This window comes from Cygnus olor, chromosome 12 (genome assembly GCF_009769625.2).
Source record: "Cygnus olor isolate bCygOlo1 chromosome 12, bCygOlo1.pri.v2, whole genome shotgun sequence".
Classification (NCBI taxonomy): Eukaryota; Metazoa; Chordata; class Aves; order Anseriformes; family Anatidae; genus Cygnus; species Cygnus olor.
Window position 1 is genome coordinate 1917756 of NC_049180.1, and position 20747 is coordinate 1938502.

General features: G+C 56.8%; 1 protein-coding gene and 1 long non-coding RNA gene across 10 annotated transcripts in view; one reads left to right on the forward strand and one right to left on the reverse strand.

Annotated features, from left to right (window-relative positions):
- The window catches only part of ZNF469 (zinc finger protein 469), a 228773-nt gene that overhangs the window by 44045 nt on the left and 163981 nt on the right, over nucleotides 1–20747 (reverse strand). For 6 of the 9 annotated variants that reach the window (XM_040571504.1, XM_040571502.1, XM_040571506.1 and 3 more), the window contains one exon: nucleotides 2404–2516. The gene's annotated coding sequence lies outside the window, so the exon portion shown is untranslated. Of the gene's footprint in view, nucleotides 1–2403; nucleotides 2517–2593; nucleotides 3658–17136; nucleotides 18056–18078; nucleotides 18411–20747 lie in introns of those variants that run through there. The other 3 variants (XM_040571501.1, XM_040571509.1, XM_040571510.1) reach the window with 3 other exon arrangements.
- On the forward strand, nucleotides 1634–6796 carry LOC121076879. Its single transcript, XR_005823777.1, has 4 exons — nucleotides 1634–2268; nucleotides 3646–4020; nucleotides 4124–4279; nucleotides 5029–6796. It is a non-coding gene; the product is annotated as an uncharacterized LOC121076879 (long non-coding RNA).

The following is a 20747-nucleotide window of genomic DNA, read 5'->3' on the forward strand; positions in this document are numbered from 1 at the left end:
ACGGCCAAAGCCTCCCTTGCAAGGGTTCTGCATGTCCAGGAGGATTTTTTTCCCCGACAGGTGAAGGCGCTCCCCCACGTGCCCTCGCCGACCTGTGCACAGGTGACTGCGCCCTGCTGGGGAGCACCTCCCTGCAGCGGCCCCGTTGGGGGGTCCTACAGAGCTCCCCATCCGAAGGTGTTTGCTGGCGGTGCCGTGCAGCCAATTCTCGCTTTTTTTTTTTTTCCAAAACTGTGACCATGTTTTCGCGGCGCCCAAAGCAATTCCTGCCGTTGCTGGTTGCATGGCTGCTGGCTGCGGGAGCGGTGCCGTAGGGCCCCAAATGGCACAGCCCAGGTGGGCTGCGATGCTGGTGCCTCACCGCAGCAAAACGCATCCTCAGCCTCTCCTCCGGGGCACGAGGACCCCGCTCCGACCCACCACCACCTCCCACGCAGCTGCACCAGGGGCTCTTTGCCTTCCCCAGAGCCCCGTGAGCCACTCGTTGAGGATGAGGACGAGCATCCCGGCTCCACCACAGGGTGTCTCGGCACTCTCGGGGTGCCGGCATCTCTCCTCCAGCACACCTTGCGGGGGGTCCCGACGGGCAGCCCCCTCCCCAAAGCTCCCGGGTGCCCAACGCTTCCTCCTCGGCTGCCGGCGCTTCGGGCACGCGCCTCCAACAGCGCTCAGCCCCGAAGGAGTTAACGGAGCAGAGCGCGCCTCGGATTCCTCCAGCGAACCCTCCCAAGTCCCCGTATAACCAGACTTGGCACTTGGAGAAAGCTCCACAAATCCAGAGGCTAAAACGCGCTGCCTTCCGTTCGTCAAGAGAAGGCAAGTCCCAGCTAATTGAGGAAACAGAGCCTCCCCCCAGCCCCCTTCCAGCCTGCTTATTTATTTAGGGTCTTTTCTCTCTCTCTCTCTCCCTTTTTTTTTTTTTTTTTTTTTTTTTTGTTCGTTCTTCTTCGGCGCAAACATTAGGAAAAGAAAGTGCGAATTAATTTGGTGGGGCACGGCTGCAAATTTATGATGCTCCCCAGCTGGCGAGCGCCGTTAACCCCATCGGTGCCCGGTGCAGCCTGTGCCGGGGGGGGGGCAACTTGGGGCCGGGGGCGTCAGGGGGTTCCCTCTCTACCACTGCCCAATTCCACCGCTCCCCACGCAGGGAAGAGGCAATGGGACTGGAAAAGCAAAGGAAAATTGTAGCAGGCGACTTTTTTTAAAAAAAAACAAACTAATTTTTTCCCTTTCTCCCTGCATCTTGCTGCTGCTGCAGAAGGTTTCCCGAGCGTACAGTAGTTGTGTTTTTTTTTTCCTTTTTTTTTTTTTTTTATTTAAACTCCCTCTAACTACTGCACACAATTCAAAGGAAATCTGGGAAACCAAATTCTCAGCTCTCCAAAGCAGCAAATGGAAAGTCGCTTAAAGGGACTGCTGCCTTAAAGCGGCCGCGGCGATTTTCCTTCAGCCACGAAGAAAAGGGGTTAACTCCCCCCCAATACCCCCCCCCCCCAAAAAAAGAAAGAAAGCAAAAGGCACCGGGAACTGGCTCTGGGCCAGCCCTGGGGACAGGCGAGGTGGGGGGGATTTGGGATTTTTGGGTGGGGGGCAGTTTGCCCGGGGGGGACGCCTGGGGGGGGCCGCTGCTCCTTGGGGGACCCCCCCCCAAGCCCAAGACCGTGGCTCTGCAGGGAGAGGTTTTGGCCCTCCGAGCCCCACCAGGGAGGTGGCCGGCACGGGAAGAAGGGTTAAAAAGGGGAAAAAATGGGAAAAAAAAAAAAAAAGAGAAAAAAATAGAAAAAGGGAGAAAAAAAAAAAGGGAGAAAAAAAAAGGAGGAGAAGGAGGAAAGGAAGGGCGGACATCAAAGGCAACTTCTCTGCTCAGCAGATGAGCAGATCCATCCTCACTTCATATTTTTTGCAGATGAACTCGGGGCGGGGGGAGCGGGATTAACCCTTCGCTTGCCGGGCAGCCGCGGTGCCCCCGCCGGTGACAGGGACGGGCTGAGGCCGGCAGCAGAGCGGGGCAGTTTGCAGCCGGGGGGTGGCAAGGGGAACGGCCAGGCTTTTTTTCCTTTTTAAAGGTCCGGGATGACACGAATAGCCCGAATACTTTGCAGCGGAGCGGCATCATTTTTTAGCGCTGACAAGCCTCGTTGAGTCATTGAATGAGCGAGAAACGGGGAGAAAAGTTGCAGAAAGGGGACTTTGCAGGGCGAAACGCGGGACCCGTCGGCGAGGCAGACCACGCAGGAGAGCAAACCCTAGGAAATCGCCGGGGCTGAGGTACTAAAACCCGAACACTGACATGTGGCAAGCAGCACATTCGCCTTTCCTCCCCGTCCTTCGCCCCGAACAAAAAATAATATTTATGTTCCATCAGGGAGCGAGCCCCCAAATGACAAAAGGGTGTTTACTCACCTCATTATAAGCCGGCCGGAGGGGAGGGCTGCATTCTCCTCGGCGACGGCTGGAGATTCAAAAAGTCGGGGAATTAAGAGCTGCCGTCTCAGCCCGTGCAGTTCCTCCGTAATCTGTGTATAAAAAGAGAAGTCTTCATTACTGACCACAGGCACGGAGCCGCGCTGCTCACGCCCCCTCCGAGCCGCACCAGCCAGTAGCGCACAGAAGTTGGGCTACGGGAGAAGGAGACGAGCTGAGCGGAGGCTCTAATGATTTATCTGCACCTCTGGTAGGGGAAAAAAAAATAAATAAAAAAAAAAAAAAAAAGGAAAAAAAATAATAAAAGGGCTTTGCTCCGAATACGACACGGGAGGAAAAGTGACTCTGTAGTTTCGGGAGGGTGACAGACGCCAGGATGTGCCAAGTCCCTAAGGACAAGAAAAACACACCTCTCGAATCAGCCCTTTAGCCAGAGCCTTAATTAAAAAAGCTGCTCCAAAATATCAGATAATGGATTGCATTTTCAGGCCCCTCTGGAAAACCAGCTCATATGGCAATGTTTCTAAACTCCTGCCAGAGCAGGGAAAGCTGCCAGTTTTAGGTTACAATATCAAAGGCACACATCCTCCGCACCAGCAGCCCGCTCCCAGTTACACCAGAGTAAATCCAGAGCCACCCCGCTGCCCTCCCGGCAGCTGGGGCCGATTTGCGGCCGTCCCGGGGCGAGCAGGATCAGGCCCTGCCCGCCTGCGGCGCTGCGAGCGCCGGGGGGATTTTGGCCCCCGCGATCGGGGCCGCCCGTGTGAAGAGTAACAATCAAAAAGCGCTCTGCCAGTTTGTAAGGATAAGAGGCCGAGGGGGTTGTCTGCCTTGCTTTCCTCCGACAGGAGCGGGTGTAAAGCCTGAGAGCCGGGCTGAGGTCGGCACAACTTGGCGGGGACCGGTCGACGCGTCCACGTTGCGACGATTATTTCCGTAGCGCCGCGAAGCGTAGAGAATCTGTTGTCATCTTCATCTCGGCCATCAAGCGGAGTTTCAGCACAAACCCTCGCCTGGCCGGTGTCCAGGCAGCCCCCGGACGAGCCCGAGCTTATTTACAGCAACCTCCGTGAGCGGCCTTTGAAAAGTCGGGCTGGCTCCTGCGGACGGGAATAGTGGGGCTCCAGCAACTTTTGGACATCGTTTGCGATAAAGCGCGCACGGTTTTGAATTACTCGTATTTAACAGCTTTCTCTCACTCTATTTTTTTCTCTTCCCTAGAAGCAAACAGGCATTTTTCATCGCTGTAGTGAAATCTCGGCCGTGCCCTCGGACATCTTCCCGTCCACGCTGCCTGCACGAGGCTTTCGCTCCCGTTACGCCCCACGTCCTACGGAAACCTGCTCTAGGATAATACACACCGGTCTGGATCAAAAGCTCTCCAAAGGCCTGCGCAATTTCAGCAAAGGCCTGTTTTGATGAAAACCAGAAGGAAGGGACTGAAAAAGGCTGCCTTCGCCCGGCTCGCCTCCAGCCCATCGGCAGCTCCGAATGATGGGGGCGATGGGGACGGGCTCGTGCCACCACCGTGCCACCATCCCGGCTCCCCCAGCACCCCCCAGGCTTCGGCACCACCTTGGCTATTGCCTTCTGAAAGTAAGCCTGTGCACAGCTTTTTGCAGGTTTGGCTGACGTAGTGCACCACTTTTTGGGGAAAACCCCCTAAAACAGCCCTTCTGTAGCCTCCATGCATCCATAGGATGCCATGTTCCGGGAAGAAGAGTAGCACGACGCCAGCCTCTAACATCTATTCGGCGAGTGTCACCACGAAACACTGCACGGATGCGGTCCCCAGCACAACACCACATCCAGCAGGAGGGATGAAGGCAGAAAAAAGCTCATTTTAGCACATGAGGTAAGTCCCGAGGAACTTCCCCAAAGCCAGCGGAGCTACTTGGGGCTGAAACCAGTCTAGCAGCGAGCTGGCTCCAGATCCGTGGCGGGGACTTTTTTAGGAGACTCATTCAGAGGCAAAACAATGAATTTGAAAATACATGCTGTATTCATAGATTTGTTTTGAATCCGCTAACATGAAACCACTTATATAATTGTCACAGAGCAAACGTCTCATTATGCACCATAAAAGAAAAAGTTCGTGTCCCCCTCCTCTCTAAGCTCTGTGCTTTTTGCTTTGGCCAAGACGTTTCTCGTGTAACATAAATCAAAGCCAGGTGCATCTTTCTACACGAAATAAATCACTAATAAACGTTGCTTAAAATACATATAGGGCTGTATCAAAATAAAACCCAGCCCATCATTCGCAGGACCTGGGCTTCACTTCTTACCCAGGAGCTGCGATTTCCCCCCAGGTGGTGACGACCCCAACTTATCTTATACAAAAGAAAATGATGTTCGCACAAATGATGGGATGAAAAAAGGCTTTGGTCTGGCCATAGCATGTATCATGGGTGCCTGATGCTGGTCTGAATCCACAGCCCACGCTCGCACAGCATCGGAGAGCACGGGCTGGCCAAGCAGTCCTGAGATTGCCCCGGGGCAGGTGCTGAGGACCAAAGCTCAGAGCGGAGCCAGAGGCTGATTCATGGCTGGGAACTGCGCAGGCAGCACCACTCATCTTTGCCATTTGCTTGTTCTTTATTTCAGGCTTCTCAAAACCACAAGCCGAGCGACTACGGGCTCGAAGTCAGAGAGCAGGGTAAGGCAGATTGTGCCTGCGCCAAGGACATGGGGAGTGGCACCCCAGGTCCTGCTGCGAGGATTTGGGGGACGTTTCTGGACGATGGCTCCAGACCAGGAGATGCAGCCAGGTAGCAGCGAAGCGTGCGGGCAGTCTGATCAGTGGGACGAGCAGGTTTAATAGCCAACAACTCTATTTATTTCAAGTCCAACAGTGTCTGCAAGGGAGATTTTGAAGCCTTGGCACACAGCAGTTGCCGCCCTTGTGGGCACTTGTGGGGACACATCCCTGGGGGACAGAAGGAGCCCACGCCGTTCCCACCACAGCGGAGGCTGCAGGAGCCCAGCCAAGCCGCGGGGAGCACCCGTGGGGTCCTGGCACCAGGCGTCACCGCTGCTGAGGAAGGGACGGAGCCTTCCCAAAGCCCCTTTCCCACCTGGGTGCTCATCACCGGGGGTCCCCACCACCGCCCATCCACGCCTCGTTTTTGCACCCTTCCATGGGGAGAGGACAACCACCTCCGTCAGACGAAGGGACAGAGCAATGGAAAAGCAGCAGCCCCACAAAGCTGGCTGCTGAGCAGGAGAGCAGGGCCAGGAAGGCTGCTTTCACCTGTGGGGGGGCAGAGGGGGCGGCAAAAGCTGCGGCTCCTCTGCATGTCACTGCTCGGCGCTGATCACCGCCCTTTGCAACCCGCCGTGCCCGAGCACGGATCCCTCAGAAACTCATTTCCTTGCTCTCATCTCATCTTGCTCCAGTAAAGGCTTTGCTGACTAGCTTGAAGGGAAGCCGACATAACCCAAACCGCGGGCTGCTGGGGCACGGCCATGCCCCGATCCCACTCCTGCAGGGGGCTTCTTCCAGCCACCCTACAAGGGACTTGGGGTGGCACCAGGCTGTGGGCCAGCATCCGCTGCTCGTCCCACATCTGCACACACACACGGGGCAAAGGCTAGTGCAAAAAACATCCCAGCACATCTGGGTTATCGGTGATGCTCCTGGCTGCGCTCGTGTCCCACGCCAAGGGCCCCAAAACCATCGCTGCTGCGGGTGAAAGCAGGGGGGTGTGGGAACCGGGCACCCGCAGGCTGCGCGTGGGGAAACTGAGGCACGGAGCAGCGCTGTGAGTCGCTTTTTTAGGTAAATTTTTGAGGAAAAAAAAAAAAAACAAAACCAAACCTATGACTACAGCGAGCAGTTTTGATGGCAAACGGCAGGAGTGCAGGGCAGCTCTGCGCAGAGCCCCGATGCCAAGCCGGTCGCAGCATCCCTCCCCAGCCCTTCGCAGACATTCAAGCTGGGAATCCTGCTAATGAAAGGAAAACAGAGAGACGCTGCGGAGCGGAGGCCCAGGGTGTGGTAACTCTAGAAGGCAGCGAGGAGGCATGAATGAACCCTTTCACTGGGGTCCAGGGAAGCCGGTGGCACACGGGCCGGAGGAATGCGAGCGCCCGGCGCACCGAGGCGCGCGCCGCGGGCCGGGGAGAGGCGGCCGTCGTTAATCAGCGGGATTAATTCGGGGCCGGGGCCGCGGCGAGGAGCGGGACGCTGCGGATCAGCAGCTCGGGGAGGGGAGCGGGAGGCCTGCTTCCCAAAGGCTGACAAGCTGTCCTTATTTTTTCCTGTAATTATGTCTCTGAGGGATCCCTAACATTTACATTTTTGTGCGAGCTGTATAGTTTATTCACGGGCCCGCTTCGCGAAGGGCTCCGCTAATAAATGGGCGTATTGAGGCTTGCGCTTCTATACATTACGCTCCGTCCCCGCTCAGACAACCAGCCCATTTTACCCGGCCTGTATCGTGAACAAATGATCCTCCTCCCGGCCCGAGCGTGCCCGCTGTGAATGGCCGCAGTGTGCGGGGCCGCTGCCTCCTGCCTCGCCCAGCTCTTGCAGGGGGAAAAGTCCCCCCGAAAGTAAAGGCAAGAGGGTATGAGGATCCCTCCATGCTCTGCCCTGGATTATTTCACCCCCCTCCAGCCCCTCTTCCCACTTCAAAAATAAATACATCTGTAGAAAGTGGAGGAAATTATTCCTTAATGCTCCTGCCCAGAAAGCCTCCAGCCTCGCTCCCCTCCGTCCTCCCCCTGCGGCCAGAACAAACCCTTTTCTCCTGCCTCTCGCTGGGGGATGTTACTACAGGGAAATGTTTACCCTCCCACACGCTCAGCTGGCTCGAGATTCTTTATCTGGAACCTCTCGGGAAGCCTCTTCCCAGCCTGAGCAGGGGGAAAGCCCGAGCGAGCTTGGGAATGGCCGTAAATTGCCCTTACAGGATCCACGGCACACAGGAGAGGAGTTTGAGTCTCCGTGCTCTCTGCTGTGCCATGCACCCATCTCCAAAAAAACACCTCGTGCACAGGGGGGTTTCAGGGAGCAGGGCTCATCCCTGCGATGTGCCATCCCCTGGCTCTGAATACAGGAGCTAGCCCCATCTGCTCGTCCACTTTTTTTTGCTTTTTCTTAGAGCCAAGATCTTCTCCTGATCTCCTTTTCCTCTTTGCCCTGTGCGTCCCCGCCCCGGGCACGGGGACGCACCCAGCACGAGCAGCGCCCGGTGCAAAGCCCCAGACCAGAGCCAAGAGCTGCCCATGCCCCTCATCCCTCGGGGGGATAAACCCTTGGGGGGGGTGAAAGCATTTCTTGCAGACAGGAGCATCCCGGCAGCGCTGCTCACAGCGCAGCCCCGCGCTCCGACCACAAATAGTACCCCTCTGTGCCTCCGGCTCGCCGCGCCACGGACACATAGATGGCATTATATTTAGCTGGCCCCAGATCTCGGGCATAATATTTTTTTTAGCAGCGGACTAAATATTTTTAACATATGCAAACACGCATGGCTGAGGCAGCTACAGAGCCGGGACGCTGAGGGCAGAACAATGTCACCTTTCTACTGCCCGTCCCTGAGCCGACGGCTGGGCAGCCTAAAGGATGGGGGGCAAAGAAAAACGTGGGAGCGTTTGGGGGTGAATTTTGCAATGGCACTGCAGCAGAAGGGGCCGAATTCCTCGGAGGTGGAGGAGCGGGGATGCACAGAGCAGCAGTCTGTCTCTCGGGCACGGGCGCCCGTGCAAACATACCTGCGTGCGCGCCAGGCTTGGCCGAGAGGAAACGTTCCCGGCTCTAAGCAAACAGAAAGGTGCCGGGTCAAGCAAGTGGAGCAGAAAGTTCTGCTGTAGGTAAATAGGTCACTGTCAGCTCTCAGCACGGCCGGGGACGTGCCAGATATCCCGGGCATGTACCCGAGCACTCCTACCCTCCTTGCAATGGGGAAACCGAGGCACGAGTCCCCCCAAGAGCCATGTGTGTTTGGCTGCAAGGATGCCGTGGTGGTGCCTACCCCAGCACGATGCCCCAGAAGCACCCCTGGAAGCACTGCGCTCCCCACGGCCACCCCTGGGAGCTCAGGGAGACCCCAGGGAGGCGGCTGGTGGTGAAGGGGTTGCAGGAGCAGAGCGAGAACTCCCCACCGAGCTGTTACGTTGCACCACAAGCAGCAGCTTCAGGCTGTACCAAGCACCACACACATCCCTGCTTCACCAGCTCAGCCCAGGAGAAATCCCCCATCTCTGTTCCTTACCTCTTCTTTTTTATTTTATTTTGTTCACCATCGCTATTGCAGGATACCCCTGTGCTAAAGCGGGGCAGGAGCAGGGAAACTGAGGCAGGGAGTGGAATTGGTGGCCGGTGGCTGCTGTCCTGCCACTGCCACCCTTCCCATGCCATCATTCTGGCTCCTTATCTCAGAGCATCCCAGACATTTCTCCTCGCTGAGAAACGTGGGTGCGAGGCGCTCAGCTCGGCTGCACAGCATCGTTTTCAGGGGCCCAGATGTGAGCAGGATGCACGCCTGCCCCTGGCACCCCGCATCCTCCTCTTCCCTTGCCAACAGGCACGTTTGCAGTGCCAAAAAGTACCAGATTGTCAAAAGTAGGGCCAGAATGTTCCCCACCGAAATGCCCCCTGTGCCTGGGATGGGGCAGACATGAACCTGGGGCACCCGAAGCCCCGAGGACCCCTCTGTCTCCAGCTGCAGCAGGCGCAGACCCAGCTGAGCACACAGAAGTGCATGACAAGGGAGCTCTAAGGGGCTGCCACATCCAAAAGCAAGAGCCAGATTAAACAGGAGCGTGTGTGCGTATTCCTGTCGCTCCCTCCACGTCCCCGGACATTTGGCACAGCCTGCAGTGACCGAAATCAGCTACCCAGGGCAGTCCTGGGACCAGAATAACAGTTTTTCAGCCCAGAATGGTGCTGGGAGCAAAGGGGGAACCCCAAGGCCAGACCAGCTGGAAGTGCTAAGCTAGGGGGGATGCCCAGCGAGCAGCACAAGCCCCCAGCAAGGGGACAGGGTTTGGCTGCTGGGTGACACCAGCTTTCTGCAGCTGGGAGCCGAACAGCCGACGTGAGGATTTTGCTACTTGGCTGTGCTGGCACGGCTGCGACGTGCGGACTGGGCTCAGAACTCGTAGGAACGTCTGCTTTAAAGCTTCCTTTTTAAGTCTAATAAAAACAACCAAAGCTCGCCTTGCCTTTTCCCCCGCTGAGCCAGAAAACTACATCCTTGTGCCCAGCGGGAAAAAAAACCAGCAAAACCTGGCAGTGGACAGGAGCGAAATGTCCCCGCGCAGCAGCGGTGGCACCGGCTGCGCCGAAGGGGACCGCTGCGGGGTGGCACCAGGCTGGCTTGTGTCCCGCCGCCCTGCCTTGCCCGCCGCCAGCTCTGCTGCTCTGCACGGCGGTCAGACTTTTATTTGGCTTGGAAATACGTGCCATGCCTGCTAGAAGCACGCTGTTCCCTCGCAATTGCAATCCGGGAGGCAAGTGCCAGCGCGGTGCCGGGGGAGCGGCGGTGGCGGCAGGGCGCACAACGCATCCTCCCGGGCTGCCTCCCCTCCCCTGCGCAAACACACACTTGATCCAGGCCTCGGCACCTCGCAGGTGTGAAACTCAAAGGCTCGATTTTCTGGCTGTTTAGATGCTGAAAGATTGCGGTCGTGCCGAGATAGGCATCTCGGAGGCGACTGCGCTTTGCTCAAGGCTTTCCTGTACCCGCGGAGGAGAGCGGGGGATGCGGAGCACCCGGCCAGCCCCACGCTCCCTGCTCCTGGGCCATGGCTTCATGCATCACGAGGGGCTGCCGGGGTGCAGCATCCCATGCCGGAGGTAGGATGTGGGATTTTTCTCCTCCAGCATCGCTGCTGCGGGCAGGAACCCGGCAAAGAGCAGGCGAGCGGTGCAGAAAGCAGTTGGGTCGAAGGGCCGTGGGAGGGGGTGGAAAGCTGCTCGGTTTGCATCCACAGGAGGAGGACTCACACTTCCTATGGCTTTAGCATTGCCTCGTGGCCATGGGGCTCCCGGTGCAGACCTCGGCTTTAGGGTGTCCTCAGAGAATAAGAGCTGGAAGGGGACCACGGGTACCACTGTGTCCCAGCCGCGGCCACCTTCCCCCTGCCACCCACCGCTCCTGCCACCACGGGGCCACCTGCCGAGAGGTGTCACCACATCGGCTTCTCCCACTTCTTGCTCGTTCACGGACCAGGCTCAATGCTGAGACAGGACTGAGTAATTCTCATTTTCCATTTGCAACCAAGTTGCCGTTGGGTTTTCCAGTTTCACAGCCTCGAAGTGAAACTGGTGGGTGCCACCTCCGAGGGTGAGGGGAATCGCTGAGCCTGCCTCCAGCAGGTCACCAACCCAGATGGAATTTAATCCTTTTTTTTTTCTTTTCTTTTTTTCATTTCGAATTCAATTCCTCCTAACCTCACCTGGGCTTTCCCCCCTGCCCTTCTCCATCCCGGCTCCCTTCCGCACCAAGCAGCGCACAGACCCTCTTCAACGTGTTGTTGCAGACGGAGCAGTTCTGCCCGGATTTTTGCACAAGCGTGTGAATAAAAAGAAGCTTTTCCCAGAGTTTCAAGCGCCACGTGCATCAAGGACATCACACCCACAGGAGGAGGACACCCCGCGGGTGCTCCCCCTTGCCAGGCAGCTCCCCTGCACGGGAGATGAGAGGACACCTCGCAACCGCTGCCTAATGGCAGGTAATTATTTAATTGTTTTTTTTCCCTCTAAATTACGAGAGAGGAAATCCAATATTTTTTTAGGACTTGCCTTTGCATAATAAGGCATGGCGCGGGGAGAACAATTCGGTATTTATGCGCAGCACAAACAGGCTCGCTCCAAAAGCCTCGCACCCCCGACCCGAGCCCAGACACAGGTCAGGCATTGACCTGTCCCCAGCTGTCACCCTTGGGGCTGGTACATGCTCCTGAGGCTGCCCATTCCCCTTGGGGACAGAAGGGTGACAGCTTTGTGCTGCGTCCCACCTACAGCTGCAGACCCAAGGCTTGGAGGTGCAGGATGCAGAAATATTTATACGTATTTAATGCTGCATGGGGTGGGGAAAGAAAGAGGATGTCCTCAGGGAAGAGGAGAACGGTCCCTCACCTTCGTGGTGGGAAACTGGAGAGGAAGGGGCATGGCAGGAGAGTGTCAGGTTTGCCCAGAAATGTCAGATTTCTGCCGGCACAGAGACCAAACCCTAGCAGGAATGTCAGGAGAGACGTCCAGAACATGATGTTGGCTCCTGAACCATCGGTTCAGGGCTCCTGAGAGGTTTCAAAACCAAGGAGAGCAAACCTAAGTCACACCAAGTGAAGGTGGCTTCAGCCCCACGAAAGCCACGTGGGCAGCTGAAGGTGGGGACCGGAGCCACGTTCCCCCACACCACACCAGACCCTATTTTTGGACCTTTCTCCCCAAACACGTCTCACCTCCGCAGTGCCCATGCCCGCGCACGAACCCAGCCTGCTCATATCCTCCGCCACTGCATCACCCAGCCTGGGCCAGCCCCAAAACCTGCCCGCGGAGGTGACACCCTCCCGACACGTGTTTCTGAGCATCAGCAGCAAAGCCCAGCGCCTCTCCACCTCGCGGTGCTGCGGGACCTCCGCCGCTCCGCAGCTGGACCCGCTGCGACGTTCTCCCTCCTCCGGGGAAGCCAGGGCATGGAGTAGTATTTACGTTCGGATAAACACTGACACATCTTCTGGAGCGGAAGGCAGCTTTCAAAATACACAGCAAAAAGGGGGAAAATGAGAACCGAGCTCACCAACCTAAACTTTAAGGGGGAAAACATGCTCAATGGAGTGGGCTGGAGGCCGTGCCCCTGATCTCATTCCTTCCTCCCTCAAATCCTGCTTCTTCTTGTCTCCATCTTCTGCTGTTTATTCCCTCCTGCTCCCCTGCAGCCTTTTCTGAGCAGCTGCCCTTTGCTAGTAAACAGCACGCTGCCCTGGGGCCAGCTTTCCCAGCACTAAAAGCCCACTTATTTCTGTTTGTCTTGACAAAACAGTAGCAGATTTGTGCTATAAATCCCCATTAATGGAACAATCTATGTTGGCTTGTTCCCATTAGCACTTTCCAAAAGAGAAAACCCCTGCGTGCGTGCACATGCGTGTGTGTGCACACACATCTCCCTCTCGCAGCCAGCAGCCAGGGCTTTAAACTCAAGATCTCCCCATTAAATGCCAAAATCCATAAGCGGAATCTAAATATTTCAAATCCCTGCAAATTTAAACATGCAAATGCTTCATTGCATCATTTTCTAGAAGGTTTCTTTTAAACAAAAGCCTGATGCTTAATCCGTGCACACGCTGATCATGGAAACGGGGAGCATAGGAGCATTTGTCCAAAATACTCGGATACCCAATAGGTGTTGCACAGGCACAAATCAGCTTTTAGCATCGAGGTGAAGGAAGATAAACCCACCACGTGTGTAGGTTCTCAGTCCATTGCCAGATATCCAAAATATCCACTGAAAACCAGCGAAATGAATGAAGTGAGTTGGGTGAGCCCAGTGCCCTGATGCTCAGTCCCAGCCTTGCTCCACGCAGCACAACCCCACAGCCTGGTCTTCTCCAGGGCATCTTCCCTGAGCAGAGACTTTTCCGGCAGGAGCAGTGGGTTTTGGGGTGCAGATCCTGCATTTCACAGCAGAATGACTCCAGTATGATGAGAGCCGTGGATCCCCAACACGACGCAGCGTGCACCAAGTGCACCTCAGCTCGATTCAACCAGTCCCTAGAAGATCCGTGAGCATTTGGGAAAAGTGAAGCCCATAAAGGGGTTTTGCTTGAGGGAGAGAGATGAGCAGGGGGGATCCGTTTGCTACGGCCCCCTGCGTTTTCTAGCTGCCACTGCAGAGCAGATCTTCCAGCAGCCTCCCAGGGGATGCCGCAGCAGCATCCATCACTTGGGTACCACGCAGCTCACCCGCAGCCTGCCATGTCCCACTCTCACTGACTTGGTCTCGCCCGTGTCGAGCTCCAGAGACCTGCTTAAACCTCTTGATGAAAAAAACGCATTAAGAACCTGGTGGTGAAGGGCTCCGGGCGAGCACGGAAGGGTGTGGAAGCAGGAGAAGCGGTACCAGCACCGCAGCGTCCGTGCCAGCACGGGACCAGCAGAGCCTCCTGTCTCCATCCCCTCCTCCTCCCTCCCGCCCTGACTTCGGCTGTGCAGGGGCTGACTGATGGGACTCATTCTGGTGGGATTATCCTGATGGGATTACCCTTCGGGTGTTCATCCTGATGGGACTCATCCTGATGGGGTTCATCCTGATGGGACTCATCCTGATGGGACTCATCCTGATGGGACTGGCCTTACGGGGTGCATCCTGGCGGGATTTATCCTGCTGTATGTTCGCATGTGGCAAACAGGTGGCGATGTTGTACTCCAGGATTTCAGCTTCCAGCCCCAAAAGCCGGGCTGCCGGCAGAAAGCCGCTCTCGGAGGCTCCCTGGCCGTGTCCCCCCAGGGGGATGCCCTGGGGAAGGTGTCCCCTGCCTGGGCTGCTGCCACAGGAGCTGCGCCTGGGAAGCACGGACCTAAAACATTACAAAGTTTGGAGCAGAGAGAAAAATCTCTGCAGCAGAGCAGGGATGTGCCCTGTGCAATGACTTCTGTGCACAGCAGCCAGCACTGTGCTGGAGCATGGGGCTGTGGGGACTTTTGTGCGCTGAAGACAAGGGCACAGGAGAGCAGAAAATCGAGTTCTGGGTTTTCTTGCACCCAGAGCCACTTGCAGGTGCAGCACAGCCAGCGGCAGTCATGTCCCTGCCAGCAACAGACCGGTGTCCTGGTGTCGCCTGTGCTGGAGCTCGTCCCTGACACTCCTCATCCTCCGGAAGAAAAGGAGGTGGAAGCTCGTGGAGGAACTCTGAACCTTGCCTTCATCGTGCCTCCAGGAGACGTCCCTGGTGTCGGACATGCTGAGCAGGTCACAGAGCAGTGCCAAGTTCCTGCAGATTGGTGGCATTTCTTGAGCAAAGCCCTTTTGGCCACAGAGTCCTCATCCTGATGCCAGATGATGGAGAGCAATGGGAGAAGGGGCTCCAGGTGGTACCAGGCTGAAGGGCTCCATCCTGTCCCCAAGCACCATCTGTGCAGAAAAAGGCGAGTGTGCCGTGGAGGTGACAGCCCAAAATTCGGGGTGAACCTCAGCAGGGGAGGCTGAGGCTGCAGCAGGAGGGCTGGGAAACGCGAGGCAGCATCCAGAGGCACAGCAAGGACCAGCAGGATGAAAACTGATGGTGACGTGCAGGGTAAGGAAATGATTCCCAGGGTGAGGTGAGATGGGCTCTGGGCTGTGGGCTGTGTTTAAAAGCAGATTGAAAAAAAAAAAATCTTTTCCTGGAGGAATTCTCTTCTTCTGCTTTTCCGTGTGTTTTTAGTGCCTCTTGTGCAAGGCCCTCTGCATTTTGCTGGCCGACCCACAGCACACATCCCCAAAGGGCCATCTTGCAGAGAGGACACGAGTCATCTGAGGTCACAGCCAAACCTCTGCAGAGCTCAGGACAGAGGCAGACACCTTGCAGGTCCCCTCCACCACCCCCAAATCCCATCCTCGTCTTACCACAGCGACCAGTATCACGGGAAAATCAAAGACACGGCCTACAGGATGGCAAACACCGACACTTTTCCTTGCAGAAACCAAGGCAAGCAGGTGGAAACGCTGCAGGTGGCAGCCCGGCCACCCTCACTGTGCTGTCACACAGGGCAGAGCTATAAGCTCTGGCTGCTGCAGAAGGAAAAGTCTCCCAAACCCTCTAAATTATGGGAGCACACCTTGCCAGAAGAGCAGGGAATGTCCCAGCAGAGGAGCTGGGACAGACGGACCTCTGCCACGGACACAGGCTGCCGATGTGGTTACTTACACAGAGCTCAGAGCAGCAACAAGTCCACCCGCACGTGGAAGCGCCTCTGCTCGCGCGATGCCTTCCAGCCTCTCCACCAACAGCATGGCAATCCTGGGAAAGCCTCCTTGGACACCATGCATGCAGTAAAACCACTTTTTTTTTTTTTTTTTTCCCAGAGGTTTGCAGAACACAGGCCAGCTTTGCTCTTGCTCGATATTCCCTCGAGCCCTGGCAGTGGGACGGGCATGCCCGAAAGCCAGACGGGGCTCCTGGGACCGCTCACCCAGCGCCTGCAGCGGGAAAGCCGCAGCTGAAACCCCCCCTGAGCCACCCAGACCTCGAGTTTCTGCACAAAACCCAGCACCGAGCACCGCCGGGCTAAGGCCCTCCTTGCTCCTAGCTCAGCAGCTGAATTCTTTTCAAGCTGGCACGTGGTCAAGGGTCGAGGACCTGACCTGCAGTGGGGTGGCACAAGCTGGCCGGGGGTGGCAGCTGCGGTCCAAAAAGCACACAGGAACAGCTCAAGGCACTTGAACTACTCAGTAACTAAGCTATTAAAAAAAAAAAAAAAAAAGCCCTAAGAACAGAAACACGTAAATCCCAGTTCTTGCCCGGGTTATCTAGCAGCCAGAGCAATGCGCGTTATTCGAAACCGTCATAAATATTAAGGGATGTCTAATCTCCAAGGGCCAGCAGATTTGATGTGTGGATGCTGTCATCTAGGAACGAGCAGGGAGCAGCAGCCATGCACTACTGACTCACACGGCAGAGATGCTGGGAATCAGCTGCAGTTCCCCTGTTTTCATAAGCTCACACATTTTATTTGCTTAAGGTTGTTGGTAACTGTTGCTTAGTAGTGGGCCACTGGCCCTTTAACACCTTTCTCCTCCAAAGACAGGCAGCCAAAGTGGCCGGCGGACAATTCGAGGGTGTTTAAGGGCCGTGGGATCGGGAGCAGCTCCTGCTAAGGGACTTTCGGGTCCCTGGGTGCCGCGGTCCCGAGTGCGGTGCAGAGAAACCGCAGCGAAAATCACAGCAGCGGAACCGTTCCTGGCACGTCTGCTGGCTGCAGCACAACGCAAGACCCTGCTTTAAACAACACATGTTTTGGGGTGTATTCAGCAAATATCCCCCCTAGAGCGCAGGGCAGCCCAGGGGGGCCATGCACGAGCGGGTCCCAGCACCTAGGAGACCTCCCCAGGGGTCACCGGGGGCTGTCCGCACCCAGGGTCCTTCTGTGGGATGCCGGCTCGCACCCACCAGGGCAGGACGAGGGAGAGAAGAAGGGAGGAAATCCTCCCTCACTTTTCTTGTATTTAATTTAAGCCGCGATTGCAGCAGAAAATCTCAGCCTGTGCAACGTCCCCAGGTGCCGAGCTGGGCGCGAAGATGCTGTCCTGCAGCATGCGGGGACGGAGCTGCGTTTCCCACATGCAAGGGCAAATCCTGCCGGGACGCCGGTGCCACCGCACGGTGCACAGCCAGGGTCGGGGCCGGGCTGCAGCGAACGGAGAGGTGTCAATTTTAGCGTAACCCTCATTAAGATTTTTTTCCAGACAGAACTGGATACAAGGAAGCACGACGCTTCGGACAGAAGATTAAAAAGTAATCGTGTCGCCGATCTCGCCGGAGGTCCCCGGGCCCCAAAGATTGGGTTCTGACACTATAATGCTGCGATAGCGTGGATAAACTCGAGGGATGTTATTTAAAGCAGCATTATTAGAAATGCAGCGCATCGCAGGAATTCACAGAAGCCCAGAAGCTGGGCGTCCGTCTTCCTTGACAGCTCTCAGTGTCACAAGCTGGGATGTCTCTGCAAAAACAAAAATTAAAACTACTTTGGGGCAGAAAACACCAAATTTGGGGACCGACCTGGAGACCGGCGGAGAATCCGTCCGTGCGCTAAGCTCGTGGCCGGGTCGTCGGCTCGCTCCGACCGCCGCACGGCGATACGTTCGTCACCGGCGTTACCCGAGCACGTCGCACGAGCTCGTCGTCACCTCGAAGGGGTTAATCACATCTGGCGAGGAGCGAAAGCTCTTCTGCATATTTTTCTTTCGTTTACCATAAACACAAATGCATGTTTTCACGGTGCGCCTTTTTGTAAATTAAACAACATCGCCGAGTCATCAGCTCCAGCGTGGAGTTGTCCGCGTAAGAACTGCTGGATTTACCCTTAAGGCAACTGGGTAACTAAAACTCCTCTCTGCCCTAGGTTTCGGATTTATTCCACGAAAGCCGTTTTTACAGAAAAGGTAGGACCTGAGCCTGCGAGCCGCCGATGCTAACGTGCACACACTTTAGGAAAAAAGGATGAGAAAAGTTTCGCACAATTACTCCACCAAGCCCCAAAACAGGAGGACAACATTATTTAACGTTATTAAAATTGCCGACGTATTTTCAAAGAGGGGCTGCAGATCCCCAGAGGGACTGAGTGAAGGCGGCTGGGTTTCGGTGTTCCTCGTGGGATTTGGTGTTCCCTGTGGGATTTGGTGTTCCCAGGGGGCAGGATCTGCCCCTGCTCTGCCAGCTCTGGTGCCCGGCGCAGGGCTCGGGGCATCGCTGGTGCCACGGGGACATCTCCGGCCCCATGGGGACTTCTCCAGCCCCACAGAGACATCTCCAGCCCCGAGATCCTGGCACCGGAGGAAACTTTCTGGATGCAGAGGCAGAGCGAGCGCGCAACGCTGCCGATTCCAACCACCGCTGCCACCGAAAAAGCCCAAATCGTCCCCCTCACCCCACCCCCAGCATTTCCCCAATCCAGCGGCGACACAGAGAAACCAAAGGGATTTTCCAAGAGCGTTCCCTCACCTTTCCCTCGGAGACGGGAGCTGCCCTTTGCTGTCTTTCTAGTCTCCCTCTGCACTATCTCCAGTCTTCCCGCAGCTCCCGTGGAGCTGGAAATATCATCAGGCTCCGGCGAGGCGCAAAGCCGGAGCGAAGGAGCGCGACATCCAGGGGAGCGCCGCACGCCGGGCAGCCCAGCTCCGACCGCTGCCGTCGCCTCGCTGCGAGCCCCCGTCCACCTGCACGGCCGTTCGTGCAGCCCAGCGGTACGACACGGCGTGGAGCAGGCATGAATCCTTCGCTGGTGTCTGCTGATGACTTCACTTCATTAGCATGCTCCTGATAGTTCTCTCTGACCGTCTTTTACTGACTTTAAGGCTCTGCTAATCGAAATACTGTAGCGCTTAACTATTTCCTGGCTCCGGGGTTTTGAAAGGCGAAGCCCCGCGGGGTAAGGAAAAGCCAACGGGGGCAGAAACTCGAACCGCCTCGTGCCCCAACCTCAGCCCCGGTCTGAGACTGATGTGTGCTGGGGAGGTTTGCAGCTAAAGGGCTGCGCCGTGCGCCCTGCACGCACCCGCAGCGCTCCTCTGCCGCGCGGGACCTTTTAGCACAGGCGGACGCGGCGAGGAAAGAGCCCTTCCACTTTCGGGGACGAGATTTCCCCCCGCGGAGCCGGGATGGTTTTATTTAAAGGCAGCTCGGGCAGAGGGTGCCCGGGGCACGCTCGCGAAGCCGTCACGGTGTGTGTCCCCGCGGGACGGGGTGGTGGCACCCAGGCAGGTCCCAGGCGGTGCCACCCTCCGGCAGTGCCACCGCTGCGTGCTGGCGTGCAGGGGGAGCAGAGCAAAGCTCAGTCTCTGAGAAAAGCTGGGTGAGAGGAGGGGCGAGCAAGGCACAGACACACGAAGCAGCTCTGGCACGTGGGGCAGTGCCGAGGACGGTGCCCGGGGCTCCCAGGTGCCAGCCCACGCTTTCACACCATGGTTTCTTGCTGCTTTGGAGTCCATGTCAGGTTTTACTTGAACTAAGAAAAACGGGAGTGGATTTTGCAACGGCAGGATAGAAAAAAAGAAAAGAGAGACTGGATAAGGCTGTGTGCAGCTTTCCCTGGGTGCCTGGTGGGCACCTGGCCGCACGTACTGGTTGTGCACCCCATGATGACGGACAACGGAGTTTCCATGCGTGCACACACCCGTGCCCAGCAGTGTTTGCACACACACATCTGTGTCCATGCTCACTCTGTGCATGCAAGCACCCATGTCCCTGCACACGTGGATGCCCCAGCCGTGCACACGCGCACACCCGTGCTGGTGCGTGGCTGTGCACACGTGTGTGCGCGCACGCGGGGCGGGAACGCCGGGTTTAACCTTTTCGGTGTCTGCCCCGAGCACCCTGCCTACCCCCAGCTCCGCTCCCCAGAAAACGGGAATAAAACCCCCACGCCTGCGCTCTCACCCCATTAACGCCCTTTGGTTATAACGAGAAAACCGGCCCCCAAAAGCTTTTAATAAAGGGCTGACGTGCGGCCGGGTAACCCAGCGCGGAGCCGCCGGCGCAGGAGCAGCTGTGGGGTCCGTCGGGCTGGGGCCTGATTCATACCCAGCGAAATGAGGTCAGGAGCGGATGAGTCTCTGAACGTTCATTTCTTCACACAGGAGGTGACCCACATTTTTTACCACTGATTCACGGCTCAGCTGCAGACACGGCTATCTTTAGCCCCGGAGAGAGACACGGAGAGGCCGCACACCACTGCCAGCCCCAGGCCCCTCCGCAGAAGCCTTCTGGGGGCGATTATTTTTATGATTATATACCTTCCCCTGCTTCCTACGGCTTCTCCTGGAGGAGAGCGAGACCAGCTCCAAGCGCACGTTTTCTGCTCCAGCTAAAAGGAGAAATCCTGCCCCGGCTCCCGGGAGAAGGGCGCATCCCCGCGTGCCGCGAGCCAGGGAGCACCCAGCGGGTGCCCACCCCATGCAGCCTTTTTTTGGGACCCGCTGGACCCGGGTCCAGCCACAAAGGGTCAGGAAATGGGGAGAGGGGGGCTCCAGCACCCCCTTGCTGGTGGTGCCACGTGGGTCGATGGGACCAAGGAGCTGCCAGCACCCACCTTGCAATTGTCCCCGAGATGAGGACCAGCAGCTGTCTGGTCAACGCCCCGGTCACCCCCCCAGAAGACAGGGGCTCTGTTTATGCTGATAAGGGCAGAGGATGCTAAACAAATCTCCTTGCTGCTCCAGATGGTCCCAGCAAAGCTCCCAGGCACTTTCCCGTGCAAGAGAAGAAGCTCTTGGGGTTGTGGCCGCATCCAGCACCCAGAGCGCAGTTGCACAAACGATAACATTTTAGCAATGTTTATCCTTCTCCTTCAGGGCGGGATATTTTTTATCTGTTTTCAGAGCCCTAGAGCACATGTTTACTTTTTTGCGATGAGCAAAGTCTCCAGCGCTGGCGTGGGGGAGCCTCCAGCACGGGTGTGAGGGTAAGCCTATGCTTAAAGGGCTGCGACTAAAAACGGCTTGGCTTTTTTTATTTTTTTATTTTTTTTATTTTTTTAAAGCCAGGCCGCAACACAGCAAACAACCAGTCCCTGGCCCTGTTACACGACAGCAATGCACACAGAGCCCTGCTGCCTGCAACCACCAACCTCCCTGGGCAGAGGCTGGCAGAGAGAAGCGGGCTTTAAGGCTGCC